Consider the following 12,870-nt stretch of genomic DNA (forward strand, 5'->3'; position numbering starts at 1 on the left):
CTCGAACTACCTGACCTCTCCAACAAGGCATCAGTTCATCAGTTCATCACTGACTCACAGGGGCGTCAGACGGTGGTCGATACAGCTCAACTGGTTTCCTTTAGCAGAGGAACTTTAACCTCTTAACCTCCACCTGAACCAAGCACATTTTCTCCAGTCAAAGTGTCAAAGTAGAACCAAAATGGGGACAAAATAAGAATGAAACGTATTTTTAAAAGCTATTGCATAATGGAAGCAGCAGAGGTGTATCTGCTGTGGGTTTATACAGGGCTAAACTGCGTCGATAAGAGGCATTATTATTGAAGGAGACATATGGTTCCGATGGAATGCTCAAATAGAACCGGTTCCCGGGTCCCATTCCTTAAAAAATGCTAACAGGCGCTGAGAAGTTGCCCGGACTAGTCGACTTGCTAACTGTGCTCATGTGTCCACATGTGTTTAGTGGCAGCAGTACAGGGTGCAGAGAAAGTTGGCTGTGGCTCCTCTACAGGTGAAGCTGAAAATGTAACTCCATCCATCCATTTTCTTCCGCTTTATCCGGGGCCGGGTCGCGGGGACAGCAGTCTCAGCAGAGACGCCCAGACTTCCCGATCCACGCACACCTCCTCCAGCCGTTCTGGGGGGACCCCGAGGCGACACCAGGCCAGCTCGGAGACATAGTCCCACCAGCGTGTCCTGGGTCTTCCACGAGGCCTTGTCCCACTAGGACATGCCCGGAACACCTCCCGCGGGAGGCGACCAGGAGGCATCCGGAACAGATGCCCGAGCCACCTCAGCTGCTCCTTTCGATGAGAAGGAGCAGCTGCTCTACTCCGAGCTCCTCCCGGGTAACTGAGCTCCTCACCCGATCTCGGAGGGTGCGCCCAGCCACCCTGCGAAGGAAACTCATTTCGGCCGCTTGTATTCGCGATCTTGTCCTTTCGGTCATGACCCAAATCTCATGACCATAGGTGAGGGTGGGAACGTAGATCGATCGGTAAATCGAGAGCTTTGCCCCGACTCAGCTCCCTCTTCACCACGACAGACCGATACAGCGACCGCATCACTGCTGACGCCGCACCGATCCATCTATCGATCATTCTCGCTCCATCCATCTCTCACTCGTGAACAAGACCCCGAGATACTTCAACTTCTCTACTTGAGGCAAGGACTCCCCACCGACCTGAAGAGGGGAGGCCACCTTTTTCCGGTGGAGAACCATGGCCTCGGATTTGGAAATGTGAAAATGTAACAAAAAACATGTTATTTTGCAAATGTAAAATTAAATGATTTGATTAATCCTGTGATCAATTCTGTGAGAGTGTCAGTTGTTTCAGTGCGGTCGTCCCTGTCGTTTCCATTGTTCCAAACTGTCCAAAAGTCGTCAAAGTTGCCTGGACCTCACAGAGGTTAAAATAAAAATAAAGCAGAATTTCCAAAGCCTCTCTGACCTGCTCCAGTCTGCGAGTTGAGTTCAACAATGGCAGCTCGTCCACTGACATGCAGACAGAAGCCTTTGGGGAAGAACACGGTGCACTGACAGGAAATATTTACTGAAAACAGAGCCGCTTCTGTCCAGTAATCTGTGTTCCTTTAAGAAACCTTCCTACCCTCAGAGAAACTGTAATTAGTACCTAATCCTTTTCTGTAAAGGATTTCAGTAAAAGAGAGGCAGTGCTATTCAGATCCTTGAATATTCTGATCCCGCAGTGACATGGGGGCTGGAGGGCTCAAGGTTCGGTGTCAAAGGTTTTGCAATTAAAATATCTATCATGGTTTAATTTAGTTTGAGTTTTGTCATTTGGAGCTGTCCTGTCCTTAACGCTGCTTGACTCTTTTTGATCTCCGAGTTACCAGTCTGCCTCCTGCAGCCCTGACAGCTCCTACACACTCAACAGAACGAATAAAAACACTGAATGGGCTGACCCTGTCGACTTGTGTCAGCAGCGAGCTTTAAATTCACAGGAAATGTCCAGCTGGAACAGGAAGTGACACGTGCAATTACAGAGCAGTCACACGCGTGTCAGTGGCCGACGGAGGGCTGACAGCTGATGAAGAGGCTGCAGGCCTCCGGAGAAGGACGTGGAGCAGCAGGCTCTCAGTGCGCTCACAGGGAGTAATAAAGGGCTGTGAAGGCAGGTTCATTCACTCGTTCTCCAAAAAGAGCATGCTTTATGAATTCCGTTGGATCCCCTTTAGCTATGATTACGGCACACATTCTCTGTAGCAGTGACGTGCATCAGGTGAGACAAGTGAGCAGTCATCAGGAAAAATAACTCTTAAAGTACTCTAAAAACGTGTGTTAGTATTTTTTTAAATTCTCTCTTCTTAACATCCCACAGGGTTACAAATAATGTATACTGTAACAATGGCAGAAAATGCTTTGTGCAACAACAGTGATGTTCGGCTCTTGGGGTCCCATCTTCCATCTGGTGCAAGTACAGCGTTGCTCCAAACATCACGGTCATCTTGCCTGTGCCGGCATCGCTTATAAGAAAAAGAAACGCTGACTTTATTACAGGCAGCTCAAAGAACAGTTCTCTCCATTCTTTTCTTTGTTGACATCGGGCTGCCCCCCTATGTAGGGTCTGCACTCGGCCGAACACGCCAAAACAAACAGAGGCTTGTGTTCACCCGCACTCCCCCACCACCACAGAAAGAATAAAACTAGGAGAACGCTATTGTTGCTATATAAAATAAAGTATTTTTTTCCTTGTGACATGGTAAAAAAAAAAATACATTTATGCATAATGACTCCCTTTAAAGTGTTTGTCTGTAAGATTGAAATTTCAAAGTAAACAGGGCGGTTCACAGGAAAACTCGTCTCATCTCGATCCCATCACGATTGTGATGGGATTAGCCGCTGATGCTAAACTCTGACTGTGTTAGCCGCTAATGCTAAACTCTGACTGTGCTAGGTGCTAATGCTAAACTCTGACTGTGTTAGCCATTGATGCTAGACTCTGACTGTGTTAGCCGCTAATGCTAAACTCTGACTGTGCTAGCTGCTGATGCTAAACTCTGACTGTGTTAGCTGCTGATGCTAAACGCTGACTGTGTTAGCTGATAATACTAAACTCTGATTGTGTTAGCCGCCAATGCTAAACTCTGACTGTGTTAGCTGCTGCTGCTTAACTCTAACTGTGTTAGCTGCTGATGCTAAACTCTGACTGTGTTAGCCGCCAATGCTAAACTCTGACTGTGTTAGCTGCTGATGCTAAACTCTGACTGTGTTAGCCGCCAATGCTAAACTCTGACTGTGTTAGCCGCCAATGCTAAACTCTGACTGTGTTAGCTGCTGATGCTAAACTCTGACTGTGCTAGCTGCTGATGTTAAACTCTGACTGTGTTAGCTGCTGATGCTAAACTCTGACTGTGTTAGCCGCCAATGCTCAACTCTGACGGTTTTAGCTGCTGCTGCTTAACTCTGACTGTGTTAGCTGCTGATGTTAAACTCTGACTGTGTTAGCCGCTGATGCAACAGAGTACACGCGCGATCTTGCATGTGGCGCAGGGTTTGCTGCGCCACTAGGGAGAGGGCGTTTTTTTGAGAAAAAGAGGCGACTGAGGCGTGGTTCATGACAAGCAGCACTCGCGCTGCTCTTCTATGGCAAACTTCACATTATTATCCTCTTTACATCGCGCTTCCTTGTCTTCCTTAGAATCGACGTCAAATTGAAAACAAAAGCGAAATTGCCTTGAAAAGTCTGTTTGAGCGTAGGTTACGCACGGGTTTACGTTGATACTGTAGATCAACGCGCACGCCCCAACACCAAAACAACAACAGTTTTCCATAAATAAACCACACACGCCTTCAAGTGCCACGACACCAGGTCTAATCTGAGTTTTAAGGAGACATTTCCATCGTGTGTCAGTGTTTACCTCCTGATGATGCTCCGTGTGTCGCCACAGCTCAGTCCAAAAGGAAGACGCACATTGCAACTTTTTTTTCAACCGCTCCAAGAATCCTGCAGCTGTAGCGCAAATGTTCCAATAAGCTACAGTTTTCTTGCAACTACTGCATAACTCTGCAACTCCTCCGTAGCCGATATAACATTTCGTAACTTTGCGCATTCGAACGGTGTCCAGCGCGAGGCTTTATTAAACATTGCGCGCTGTATCATGCATGTTATGCATTTACAAGAGAACCCCTCCCTGCAAACCACCGCCTTCCGCAGGTCTTGGGAAAGCATGGGGAGGAGGCGGCACCACAACATCACAATTCGAGTCTGTCCCCCCCTCCTTTCCTGCCCACTTTTTGTGCCAGGTATGACACTGAAGATTGCAAGGAGCGCCACCCGTATGCGTCCTCGTCTTCTCTACAGCCTGCGCTATGAACCACAAGATCTGGCCCTGACTGTGTTAACTGCCAATGCTAAACTCTGACTGTGCTAGCTGCTGATGCTAAACTCTGACTGTGTTAGCTGCTGATGCTAAACTCTGACTGTGTTAGCTAATAATGCTAAACTCTGACTGTGCTAGCCGTTGCTGCTAAACTCTGACTATGCTAGCTGCTAATAAGATCTGGCCCTGACTGTGTTAACTGCCAATGTTAAACTCTGACTGTGTTAGCTGATAATACTAAACTCTGACTGTGCTAGCCGTTGCTGCTAAACTCTGACTATGCTAGCTGCTAATGTTAAACTCTGACTGTGTTAGCTGCTGATGCTAAACTCTGACTGTGTTAGCCGCCAATGCTAAACTCTGACTGTGTTAGCTGCTGATGCGAAACTCTGACTGTGTTAGCTGCTGATGCTAAACTCTGACTGTGTTAGCTGCTGATGCTAAACTCTGACTGTGTTAGCTGATAATGCTAAACTCTGACTGTGCTAGCCGTTGCTGCTAAACTCTGACTATGCCAGCTGCTAATGCTAAAATCTGACTGTGCTAGCTGCTGATGCTAAACTCTGACTGTGTTAGCTGATAATGCTAAACTCTGACTGTGTTAGCTGCTGCTGCTTAACTCTGACTGTGTTAGCTGATAATGCTAAACTCTGACTGGGTTAGGTGATAATGCTAAACTCTGACTGTGTTAGCTGCTAATGCTAAACTCTGACTGTGTTAGCTGGTAATGCTAAAATCTGACTGTGCTAGCTGCTGATGTTAAACTCTGACTGTGTTAGCTGCTAATGCTAAACTCTGACTGTGTTACCTGCTAGTGCTAAATTCTGACTGTGTTTGCTGCCAGTGCTAAATTCTGACTGTGTTAGCCGATAATGCTAAACTCTGACTGTGTTAGCCGATAATGCTAAACTCTGACTGTGTTAGCTGCTTATGCTAAACTCTGACTGTGTTAACATGGTACAGGGGAAGGTGGGGTGTTCATTCGACATTTATTCATTCATTCATTTTAAAGTATACGTATGGTACAACAGTGGGATCGTTTTCCATGTTGGAGGAATAATCACACTGACCTGTAGCCTTGTGACTTTTCTGAGCTTTTACCCATGTTGTGATGTTAAAGCATTACATTTGGTGGTGTTTTGTATCACAAAGCCAGCCCACACTCCAGTAAACGTCATGTGAAGGAGTTCCTCTGAGATTTGGACACAATCACCAAACTTTAGCCGATCACGTCCATGGTAATTCTCTTTCCCCTGTGTAGATTTTGTATTTTGTTTGTTTCCATAATAGTTTTGACTTCAACTTGAGCCACTTATCTAACTGGTGATGTATTTTTTATAGTGCATTTTAAAACCTTGGGGTTCTTGTACACTTTTGAGTTGTGGGAGAAAAATAACAAGACTACGTGTTTGTCTTAACCTCTTAACCCTGAACCGAGCACATTTTCTCTCTTTACACAAATCTAAAAGCTTAAAGGGTCTATACAGAGTTTAAAAATGTTAAAACTATGTATTTTCCTCCCCCTACATGTCCCGACAATGTCCTAATGTGTAGAATGAGCTCAGGCCTGTTCACCACAACTGCCTCAAAAATCCTGCACTGTCACTCAAAAAGGTGTTACTTCGGGTCCGAATTGCCGTCATTCACAAGCTTAATATAGAAAGTGCAGTTACACGTATGACCTGAGGTGGCAGTAGTGAGTATAAAATGGTGAACTTGCATCTAGCCCCTTTAAAGTAGTGGGAGTTTGCCTTTCACAAAAACTGCTTTGTGGTGAAAGGTGGAAAACCCTTGTCTGTCCATCCTGTCCATTTCCCTCCTCTTTCAACAGTTTTTCCTCCTTGGCTTAATTTTGACTTCACTTTCACCTGAGGTATACTTTGTTGCTGTGCAGCTGACAGAGCCACCTCATCCAACGGGCTAGCAGGAGCCGGAGCCCAAGGCCTGGAGCCCTGGGGCCGGAGCCCTGGGGCCGGAGCCCATGGGCCAAGGAAAAAAAGAAAAGGTGATTTGTTGATTTTCATGTCAATCACTTCACTCTGCGGCATGACTGACCGTATGTGATGATTGGGCTGCGCTCCTATAGATACAGACGGCCTCTCTGGAATCGCCCATGTTTGAAAACAGTTAAGGGGAAAACAAACAAACTTTCTCTCATTTTTCAAATTCATTTCAAATATGACTTAAACTAAATAAAGATACAAAGACATGGAGAGGAGCAAAGTGGTCCAACAGCCCATAAATACATGAATAACGGAGAATGCTAACAGGATGCTTCATGTGAGCATCCTGCTAATGCTAACGGCTAGCTAGTGCTCGCTACGACTGCCGTTATTTCACTTCTACTGAACAATCTGCTGTGGGAATATATCCATATGGGCCTGATGTACACTTGACTTTATTTGTGTGTGATGGATAAGTTCATATTCCACCAGAAAATGGCTAAAAAGAGTGAAAAATTGTGTTTCCCAAAAGATTCTATTTTTCCCCTCGGCGAAGCCACGCCCCCTTCAGTGACGTGATGCTGTCTGAATCTATGTGTGTGTTTTTTGCATTCCAAGTAGTCCTAAATCAAGAAAGATTTCTTACAATTTACAAGCAAAATGATATTGTCTTTTTCTTTTAGCTTTTGTAGATTTTCACCTTTTTCAGACATTTGTTATTTTACTTCCTGATGTACAGACAACATTGCGTCATAGGTACAGACGGCATCATGTCATGGAAGGGGCGTGGCTTTGCTGAGGGGGGGAAATAGAATCTTTCCACTCTTTTTAGCCATTTCCTGGTGGAATATGCACTTATTTACCACACATGAATATAGTCAAGTGTAAATCGGGTCCATGTGGATTTTATTCTCAGCAGATTGTTTAGTAGAGGTGAAAAAACAGCAGTTGTATCCAGCGCTAGCTAGCCGCTAGCATTAGCATGATGTTAGCATTCTCTGTCATTTATGTATTTATGGGCTGTCGAACCACTTTGCTCCTCTCCATGGCTTTGTATCTTTATTTAGTAGAAAACTATGTTCATAATTCAGCGTTTGTTAAAGTATATTTTGACTAATTAGAGAAAGTTAAAATTGTTTTCCCCATATCTGTTTTTAAACATACATGGGTGATTTCAGAGATGGCGTCTGTATCTACAGTAAAGCCTGTTTTATCCTTGTTGCTGGGTTGTAGGTGACATCACGAAGGCCCATAATGTTATATAGAGGCAAAATTATTTTGTTTTTGAAGACATTTTTGGTCTTGTTCAGAGAGACCATGGACCCAGTGAGTGATATTAATGGTCATTTTTGAAATTTATACATTTTCCTTTTAGATACAACTTGTGAAAGTACAATGTTGGACTCCTGACCCCACTGGATCCAGTGACATAGATACAGACGGCATGTCGTCATAGAAGGGGGCGTGGCTTCGCCGAGGGGGAAAATAGAATCTTTAGAGAAACATAATTTTTCACTCTTTTTGGCCATTTTCTGTTGGAGTTATTTATCACATGTAAATACAGTCAAGTGTGAATCTGGCCCATATGGATATTTTCTCACAGCAGATTGTTCAGTAGAAGTGAAAAAACGGCAGTCATAGCTAATGCTAGCTAACCGTTAGCATTAGCTTGATGCTAATTTGTAGCATCAAGTTAGCATTCTCCGTTATTTATGTATTTATGGGCTGTTGAACCACTTTGCTCCTCCCCATGTTTTGTATCTTTGTTTAGTAGAAAACTATATTCATAATTCAGCGTTTTTATTGTCGTTTTTGAATAATTAGAGAAAGTTTAGATTTTTTTCCAAATTGTTTTCCCCCTTAACTGTTTCCCAACATGACCATATATGGGCGATTCCAGAGATGACATCTGTATCTATGATCACATTCTAGAACCTGCAACCCAGAAATATGACATTCAAAAATAGAACAGTTGCCGTGACAACAAAATCTTTTCCCTCCGTATTTGGTGATGTCACTCTAGCATGCCCCTCCCCCACACTCAGTCCGCGCAGTCTGACACACAAGGCTCACATCTGCCCCGGCTTGGCAGTGTGTTTGTACAGAGGAGTGGTAAACTTTGTGGTGTCTGCCTGGGTCTCTGAATTATCGCTTCCCGTGTAGGAGGGTCGAAGGAGAGAGGTCTGTGGACCATCCTTGTCACTCGTATCCTGTTTCGTAGGATACGAGTGACCACCATCAGGGCCTACACAGGAGGACTGACCACCATCAATAATTGGAAAAATGAGAGATCCAATAGTGATTAAGTTTGATGGAAGTATAGACTGTGAATTCTTTCAGCTACTGAAGCAGATTGCACAGAACACGGTCTCCAGCCGTGACGAACAAAATGTGCGACTCCTGACAAGCTTTGACTCTCTTGAAACGCTGCGAGCTGAACTAAGAAAGCAAAACCTGATCCAGGCACAACTCCAAAAAGAATACAAAGTACAACACCCAGGTCACGTAAAGGTGCTGGATACTTTGCAAACCTTCAAAGCGTTGCAACAAGAGGTGCTCGATGTTACTGAGAAAAACCAGGAACTTGAAGACTGCATTGGAAACGTGAACAAGGGAATCTGTGAAGAGAAGAACTACCAGGAGCTGCAGACTCAATTGGCCGACTCAGTAAAAGAGTTAAAGAAGAAGAACAAAGCCCTCAAAAAGGAGAAAGAGAAAGTCCTTAAAAAGTATACCGATGTCAAATTAAAAAGTTTCAGGTATCAAATGAGGGAAGGAGAGGCTAATCGTATAATTGAACAGAATGAGAGTCTTTTAGAAAGGATTAAGGAGATCCGCAGAGACGCCGAAAACGAGCAAGCAAGGAACGAGGTCTCCAGCCATGTCCTCAAGCTGAAGGAGGACCACGTGGATCTCATCGATGAAATTGGAAGATTAAATCAGAACCAAAAGAATGTCTATGACGAAAATGGTGACATTGAGCTGAAAATGATCAAAAATGAAGAGAAAGCTTATCTGGAATGCAACAAGGCACTGGAGAAAGAAATTGATAAAATAATTCAAAAGAAGAAGAACCAACAGCACATCGAATTCAAGATCCTCCAGGCAAGAGGATGCGCGGACCTGATAAAGGATTCAAACACCGCGCTAAGGCAACAGCTGGTCAATATGTACGGCTCTCTGCAGAAGAAAAGCATCTTGGAGCTGGGCCTCACCTCAGATCTGCGTCTTCATGAGCTGAGCGAGATTCAGAGAGGACTAAGACCTGAGGTTGGGACTCAGACAACTGTGGTCACTTTGGAAATGCCTGACGGTCTAAAACAGGCTGCTTTGAGGAAAGCTGAAGACATGGCCACAGCGATGGAAGAGGCAGGAGCTCAAACAGGGGAGGAGGAGTTTGGAAACGAAGAAGAAATGGAAAACTAGGACGAAAACTCATCGCCTGCTGAACTGAAGAAGACGGACTCGTTCAGTTCAGATGAGTTCTTCTAATCTGGTGTTTGGAAAAGGCTAAGAGAGGAGTTTGGCAGTAGCTGAGGCTCTGAAATGAGCTTTAGGTCAACATGTCAGGGCTTAAATGTCCTGATAGGTTGTGGTCTTGTTTTGTGTCATAGCTGAGGCTCTGAAATGAGCTTTAGGTCAACATGTCAGGGCTTAAATGTCCTGATAGGTTGTGTTCTTGTTTTGTGTCGTAGCTGAGGCTCTGAAATGAGCTTTAGGTCAACATGTCAGGGCTTAAATGTCCTGATAGGTTGTGTTCTTGTTTTGTGTCGTAGCTGAGGCTCTGAAAGGAGCCTTAGGTCAACATGTCAGGGCTTTAATGTCCTGATAGGTTGAGTTCTTGTTTTGTGTCGTAGCTGAGGCTCTGAAAGGAGCCTTAGGTCAACATGTCAGGGCTTAAATGTCCTGATAGGTTGAGTTCTTGTTTTGTGTCGTAGCTGAGGCTCTGAAAGGAGCCTTAGGTCAACATGTCAGGACTTAAATGTCCTGATAGGTTGAGTTCTTGTTTTGTGTCTTAGCTGAGGCTCTGAAAGGAGCCTTAGGTCAACATGTCAGGACTTAAATATGTCCTGATAGGTTGAGTTCTTGTTTTGTGTCGTAGCTGAGGCTCTGAAAGGAGCCTTAGGTCAACATGTCAGGGCTTAAATGTCCTGATAGGTTGAGTTCTTGTTTTGTGTCGTAGCTGAGGCTCTGAAAGGAGCCTTAGGTCAACATGTCAGGGCTTAAATGTCCTGATAGGTTGAGTTCTTGTTTTGTGTCGTAGCTGAGGCTCTGAAAGGAGCCTTAGGTCAACATGTCAGGACTTAAATGTCCTGATAGGTTGAGTTCTTGTTTTGTGTTGTCGTAGCTGAGGCTCTGAAAGGAGCCTTAGGTCAACATGTCAGGACTTAAATGTCCTGATAGGTTGAGTTCTTGTTTTGTGTTGTCGTAGCTGAGGCTCTGAAAGGAGCCTTAGGTCAACATGTCAGGACTTAAATGTCCTGATAGGTTGTGGTCTTGTTTTGTGTTGTCATAGCTGAGGCTCTGAAAGGAGCCTTAGGTCAACATGTCAGGGCTTAAATGTCCTGACAGGTTGTTTCGTTTTGTGTCGTAGCTGAGGCTCTGAAAGGAGCCTTAGGTCAACATGTCAGGGCTTAAATGTCCTGACAGGTTGTTTCGTTTTGTGTGTTGCGTTGTTGTTGTTGTTATTGTTGTGTGTTGTTTCTCTGTTGTTTCCACATCTGGAGATGGGTCCGATCACCATGACTACATGACACTACTACATGATGATGAAATATCTCTGATGTAGATTAACACGCCTCCCCCTTCCCAGAGTTTCTGTCCTTTCTGAAGCACGTGTCTGGATATCAGGGCGTCAGAAAGGACAGAAACTCTGGGAAAGGGGGAGGCGTGTTAATCTACATCAGAGATATATTTAAATGTCATGTAGTAGAATTTAACACCCCCCTCGAATGCCTTGCTCTGAATGTAACTTTATCAACATCAATGAACTTAATGTTGATGTCCTGTATTAGCCACCTTCTCATAACGTGTCTGTTTATGACGAGCTGAGTAAGGCAGCAAAACAGCTTGAGGTTCATAAAGAGACAATATCAACTGGTCTGATAAAGTTTGTAGACTAAAACTAAAAACTATAATGACTAAATTTAATTACGAACAAATGATCAAAGGGCCTACTAGGATTACTCGGTGAAGAAAAACGCTCATTGACATGGCTTTTACCAACAGATCAGAGCCAATCACTCGGACGTATAATCTGATACCTGAACTCTCAGATCACATGACCCTGACAGTCAGAAAACTCACAAAAAAGAGACTGCGATATTTTGGTAAACCTGATAATGATGATGGTAATACAAGATTATTTATTCCTAAATCCAAAACTGTGCAATTTGAAAGGGAACTGAAGAACTATGATTGGGAACAAATCCTGGCCATGGAGGATGTGGATGAATGTTGTACTTCTATGACAGCAGCTATTTCAGGGCTAATAGAAAAATGTACAAAGCAAACAAAATATAAACAAAATAATAATACTCTACCGTGGCTAAATAATGACATAAAAAAGTGAATGAAGAGGAGAGATATGGCCTATAAAGAAATCTTTAAGCTCAAAGCTTAATATTGATATCTTATCTCTCAAAAGCTTATGAAATAAAGTGGTCCATGAATTACGCAAAGCGAAAGAATCTTATTATACTTCACTTATAGGAAATGAAGGGAAACAATCATTCTCTCTGGAAATACTTAAATAACTTGACTAATAAAACAACTAAACACAAAGGAATTTGTGGACTTACCATAGATGGAAAAAGTATTAATGACACCGCCACAATGGCAAGCCAATTTAACTCATCTTTTGTGCAATCAGTAGAGGATTTGTGTAAAGATTTTTTAATAACTGAAAACTTAGATTGTTCAGCTCCTTCTGCCTCTGCAGATAGTTTTTACATCGAAACAGTTGATGAAAAAAAAGTAACACAAATGACTGCAAAATTATCCAATTCTAAATCGAGTGACATTTTTAACATTGATTGTTTCTTTTTTAAAATTAAAATCGACGAACATCTAAAGAAAATATCGAAAACTATACAAAGCAACTTAAATAGTTTCAAACTTATTAGACACTATATTCCAAACCAGGCCGCCCTTCTGTACATGACGCTATGATATTCTCACATATATCATACTGTATGACAGCATGGGCACAGGCCACGCCCTCAGCCTCCTGTACATGTATGATATTGTCACATATATCATACTGTATGACAGCATGGGCACAGGCCACGCCCTCAGCCTCCTGTACATGTATGATATTCTCACATATATCATACTGTATGACAGCATGGGCACAGGCCACGCCCTCAGCCTCCTGTACATGTATGATATTCTCACATATATCATACTGTATGACAGCATGGGCACAGGCCCCGCCCTCAGCCTCCTGTACATGTATGATATTCTCACATATATCATACTGTATGACAGCATGGGCACAGGCCACGCCCTCAGCCTCCTGTACATGACGCTATGATATTCTCACATATATCATACTGTATGACAGCATGGGCACAGGCCACGCCCTCAGCCTCCTGTACATGTA

At 43.7% G+C, this 12,870-nt stretch overlaps 2 protein-coding genes across 2 annotated transcripts in view; one reads left to right on the forward strand and one right to left on the reverse strand.

The window, feature by feature from the left end:
* The window catches only part of rab5ab (RAB5A, member RAS oncogene family, b), a 419,058-nt gene that overhangs the window by 237,130 nt on the left and 169,058 nt on the right, over positions 1 to 12,870 (forward strand). The window lies entirely within an intron of this gene.
* znf385d (zinc finger protein 385D) overlaps positions 1 to 12,870 on the reverse strand; it is a 465,630-nt gene that overhangs the window by 217,927 nt on the left and 234,833 nt on the right. Inside the window, exon 2 of the mRNA XM_079562266.1 lies at positions 1,501 to 1,514. The gene's annotated coding sequence lies outside the window, so the exon portion shown is untranslated. The remainder of the gene's footprint in view (positions 1 to 1,500; positions 1,515 to 12,870) is intronic.

The sequence above is a fragment of the Gobius niger genome (assembly GCF_951799975.1).
Source record: "Gobius niger genome assembly, chromosome: 8".
NCBI classification, from domain to species: domain Eukaryota; kingdom Metazoa; phylum Chordata; class Actinopteri; order Gobiiformes; family Gobiidae; genus Gobius; species Gobius niger.